Raw genomic sequence first — 5464 nt, 5'->3', positions numbered from 1 at the left:
ACTAGGGAGAAGAGTAAAAAACAAGAACAACGTTACCCGCTTGAACGAAACGTTTATTCTCCTCTCTCTCCCTCCGTCTCTATCTCTCTCTCTCTCTCTCTCTTGACTTAGAACCTGAGAGATGAGCCCAATTATATATCGTTAAAACATATTATTTGTTAAAGGAAAAAAACTGAAAGGTTTCCCAAATAAAAAGTTCCTTTATTAGAATTAAAACCATTTAAGCTAAGAAAGAATGAACGAAACGCTAGAATCGGTTTACTCTTACTGCAAAGTGAAACCGTGAAAAACTCTCTCTCTATCGTAACGATAGAGCGCAAGTTGAACGTTCTGAACGTCCACAACTGCGGAGACTAAACTAAACGTTAGTTCATCTTTGAAAACAGTACGAGACTATCAAAGAAATTCTTTCAAAAACATTAAAATTAAAATAGCATAAATTCTTAACAGGAAAAACGATATGACGAGCTCAATGTTAATTAACTTCGGTTCCAAGTAAGGACCGCCTACTATTAGGAAAGGTCGCGGTAAAGTTTTGGATTCAACCAAATTGGGAAATGTATTATATTAATATATTTTCCTAGTAAAGCACGTGATAACAAAACACTTCTTCTCAATACATTATTGTCGCTAATGCATACTTACAGAGAAAAAAAATATTTCAGGAATTGAAGGTCTTGACTTTTTCTAAGTTTATTGTATATCTTTCCATGGGTACGCAAGGTAGCTCTTGTTCGTTTGTATGTCTGTTTTCATCTTACTTGGCTCCACCCCATTGCGTAATGTGACAATATTTACTTGAATGCGCATTTGCTCCTCCCACTAATGTCGCTCCTCCAATCAAAATACTACTGGGTTCTTTTCAAGGGTTATTATTGGACGATTCATTGGTCTCTCAGTCTTGTTTCAAGGATCTGTTTTTCGTGCAATATAACAGTGTAAACGATACTCTTTTGTTTTTTTTCCCTATTTCATTATGGGAGAAACCCGTGATTGTCGTTTGCTTTCGGTTTTCAAAAGTTCCGGTTTCTATATTTTCATCACACGTCATTTTACTGTCATGGATCCTCCGGTACGGTTGTGTGAAATATGTCGTTATTCCTATTTTGATGTGATCGGCCGATTTCATGGGAATTATAATGGAACTCCTGAAGTAGTGAATCGTTTTCTAAGGGAGCATTCCGTATTACCTTAAAGTGTCCAGTGTGGTAAATGTGATTCGCCTTTACATTTTCGTGAGGATAGACATGTGTGGTATTGTACCAAATCTGAACGTATTCCAGTATTTGATGATTCAGAAGAGGGTCAACCACAACCTTCCACATCTTCATCGTCATCTTCCGTTTAAGGTAAGAAGTGATTTAACAAAATATATATATTCAAATTTACCCCTGGTTAAAGGGGGGGTCGCAGGGGGGGCGAAGCGGCCCCCGGTAGGGGTACAGGGCCCCTAGGTTAGGTTAGGTGGGTTTGTTAGGTTCTGTGGTGCCCTGAAAATTACTGTGGCCATAAGGGGGGGGTTGCAGGGGGGCTTCGCCCCCCCCGGTAGGGGTACAGGGCCCCTAGGTTAGGTTAGGTGGGTTTGTTAGGTTCTGTGGTGCCCTGAAAATTACTGTGGCCTTAAGGGGGGGTCGCAGGGGGGGCGAAACCCCCCCCCCCCCCCGGTAGGGGTACAGGGCCCCTAGGTTAGGTTAGGTGGGTTTGTTAGGTTCTGTGGTGCCTTGAAAATTACTTTGGCCATAAGGGGGGGTCGCAGGGGGGGCGAAGCCCCCCCCCGGTAGGGGTACAGGGCCCCTAGGTTAGGTTAGGTGGGTTTGTTAGGTTCTGTGGTGCCCTGAAAATTACTGTGGCTTAAAGGGGGGGTTGCTGGGGGGCCCTACCCCCCTCCCCCCGGTAGGCCTAGTTAGGGGTATGGGGGAGGGGTGCTGGAACATTAATTATTCATTTATTGCAAATATCATTCAATGCCCCAACACCCTCCCCCCCCTTCCCCCACCCAAAACCCCGGTTCCCAAAGGGTGTCCCCCATAATTGGTGGGATGAACTAGGGTATACATAGTAAATCTCTAAATCGGTTGGTTTGCAGTCAAAATAAACGTTAAATTCATTGAAACCACACTATTTCTGATGCAACAAATATATTTTTATTGCATTTTCCCAAATTTGGCTGAAACTAAAAATTTACCAAGGTCGCATATAAACAAACATAAAAATTAATTTTTATAAGTTTATAATAAAAGGAAAGTTAATCGAAGAGGCCTATAAATGGCGGAGATATAAAATAAAAAGTGAAAGAGAGTCTATACTCTCTTCGACACCAACACTTCCGTCTAAGGGAAGGGTCGGCCATTTAAAAGTGAAAGAGAGTCCATACTCTCTTCGTCACCATAATTAATTCAAATTAATTCCAAAAGCTTGCTAAGCTAATGATAAAGCTTCCTGAATAGCGAAGGCTAAACTCTAGAGCAAATACATCACCAAATCGTGAACAATAACTCCAGAATCAACAGCGTATCCAAGTAGGTCTAGCCGGTGGCACGACAGAGGAAAAATTGAGTTCTTGTTGACAAGAAGTACTTGAGTACCTGCTCACAGATGGCGCTGTTGTGTACACCCCCACCTGTATAGCGATCGCTGGCGTATCCCGACCGTAGATTTCTGTCGGGCAACAGAGTTGACAGCTACATGATCATCGGGTAAGATTAATATTGAAAAATATGTTTTCCTGTAGAAAATAACATGATTTAACCGGTTTTCATCTTCATATCATCCCTAAAAACAGCAACCTCGGCAACTTAAAAGTTAGTCGAATTGATTGATATGTTTGTTTGCGGTTGAAATGAAGGTCAAATTCGGTTAAATCGCGTCATTTACTATAGGAAAACATATTTTCTGTTCAAAATCACACCCTGTAATACAATACAACTTTACCCAAGGGAGTTATGGGGTAGGACAGTCATCATACATACACCCTGAATGCCTTAAATAGTGGGCCTCGTTACCTGGCCAATGGTACATCGAAGTAACGCTGCACGGAACAAATGAACATTAAAATATTACGCAAGCGAAGCAGACCATTCTGAATTGGAGTAAAGAAAAAGTTTCTCAATAGAGCTACCTTGGATGCCGGGACTCAGTAGGGGTTGGTTCACCTTATTATTATTATTAGCCAAGCTACAACCCTGGTTGGAAAAGCAAAATGCTATAAGCCCAAGTGCTCAAATAGGGAAAAATGGCCCAGTGAGGAAAAAAATAAAGAAATAAATGAGAACAAATCAACAGTAAATCATTCTAAAACATACGTCAAAGTATATATCATTATTATTTGCCAAGCCACAACCCCAGTTGGAAAAGCAGGACGCTACAATACCAGGGGGATCCAACAAGGAAAACAGCCCAGCGAGGAAAGGAAACAAGGAAAAATAAAATATTTTAAGAGTAACAAGATATATAATTTAGTGTTTAAGTTTTCTTGTTGATTTGGGACACCATTACTACTGGGATACGTAGGGTGGTAGATATCAGGACACAAGTTAAAACTACAAAATAATTTTAATGAAAAATTATACAACGGACGGTCGCTAAATCTTGGGGTACCATGCACAATTATATCTTCAAGAAACTTGGTTAATATTTCCACATGTCTTGCATAATATAAATATCAGGTTAATTTTGGAGAGGCACTTTGTTTATACCTCACCTTGGCACAAAATCTAAAGCAATTTTCGTAAAATAAGAGCATTTTACATATGACTTACAACTTTGTGGCTTCATAGCTAAGTTTTGACATGGTCACACTTTCCTAATAATCACTGCATAAAGAAAAAGCATTTAGCATAAAGGATGTTGTGTACGTGATATATCAATAAATGTGAAATAACTTACATTTGATTAATCTTTGAAGGTTAGTATGGAGGACCAGAAGAGTGGACTTTCAAAGTTGGTGCAGTCACTGCAGTATGTCAAGGACTCAAGATAGGCTAGTCTAAAAATCCCCGAAAACTCATGATAAAAAATCCCCAATTTCCACAAATATATTTTCTTCCGATCCTGTAGGCTTTAATAATACAGAAATTACTCTATGTACTTCATATAAGTGCAATAAAACTAATTGCAACAATATAAAGGTTTACTCATCTTTGTTTCTTCGTAGAAATTGGTACAGAATATCTCCATCAGACATCCAAAATCCCCAAATCTAGGGATAAATTCCCATATCTGGCAACACTGACTTGGTGACTTCGAGAATCTCGAGGAAAAAATATGATATATTTTCGTATCTACGATTTGCTCTTGTAAATTATGAAATAAAACTATTTTTTTTATACACCATGGACAGTACAGTAAAAGTGGAACTATATTCTATAACTTAGTTATGAATAGTAACAAGAAAGTTGATTGAGAAGCCTTTCCTTATTCTGTTTAAGGACTGCTTTTCTGGTCCTATAAATGGAATACACTATCTTATAATTAATTACAATTAATAAATAATGAACATTCAACACTAAAAAGTTATACATATAACTTAAAACATTAAATAAATCTAGATTTCTGCTGGCAGACGATTTTATAATAAGGAAACAAAACTAAAGAGTTCATTCAATTGTTTTATATAAACTAATTTTAAATATTTTGAAATATGAGCTGTTTATTTCCTTTTATGACTTATAGATGTTTATTTTCCATTTAAGGATTTTAATTTAAGAAATTCATAGACACTGCGATGGTATGGACACCTACTGACAGAAAACATAACTAATTATGCTAAAAATAAATATCAAATTAGTGAATTATGCAAAGGTATTTTGTGCAAGACGTGTTCAATGTGATGAATGAAATTTGCGACTTATAACATAGAAATTGTGTCTACTTTCATTGGCATTCGTAATATACTGGATTTCTGGGATAGAAACTGGAAAAAAATATATTTTTTAAAAACTGTTAGCAACTTCTGCCTTTTCTAGATTAGTCATGAATATATCTATTGTTTAATGTTTAAAATAATTTTGTATTAAATATTAATTCTATAAAATCACTAAATGAATAAAGTTTAGTTACAGTTTTTATACTTTTAATGCCGGACCTTCCTTCAAAATCAGATAATTTAAAGTTTTTTTTTGTTTTCTTGTTTGGTAAAACAAGTGGCAGACCAGTTTCCATAACTGCCACGTGGCATAGAATGAAAATATAATATACACAGTAAATTAACCTTAAAGATGCAATGGAATTAAAATTTGATTGAACAAATTACTATCTAAAGATCTTGTACTTTTATGTGTTCATTTTCACATATGCACACAAAGCAAGAGACAACTGAAAGACCTTCTTTATAAGCTTATATAACAGCATAATGTCATTTTAAAGACAATATATTCCTTCCAAACTGAATTCAATTAATCAATAATGCATAATCAACAATGGAAATATCCATATTTAACCCAAAACGTAATAATAGATAGATTTT

General features: G+C 36.7%; 1 protein-coding gene across 2 annotated transcripts in view; it reads left to right on the top strand.

Moving 5' to 3' along the window:
- The first annotated feature begins 1083 nt into the window (after positions 1–1083).
- LOC137619466 (zinc finger protein 501-like) overlaps positions 1084–5464 on the top strand; it is a 572135-nt gene continuing 567754 nt past the window's right edge. For both annotated transcript variants that reach the window (XR_011039908.1, XM_068349521.1), the window contains exon 1: positions 1084–1349. The gene's annotated coding sequence lies outside the window, so the exon portion shown is untranslated. The remainder of the gene's footprint in view (positions 1350–5464) is intronic.

The sequence above is a fragment of the Palaemon carinicauda genome, chromosome 26 (assembly GCF_036898095.1).
Source record: "Palaemon carinicauda isolate YSFRI2023 chromosome 26, ASM3689809v2, whole genome shotgun sequence".
In the NCBI taxonomy this organism is placed as follows: Eukaryota; Metazoa; Arthropoda; class Malacostraca; order Decapoda; family Palaemonidae; genus Palaemon; species Palaemon carinicauda.
Note: the sequence above shows the minus strand (reverse complement) of the source record. Positions and strands in the feature narration are given on the sequence as shown.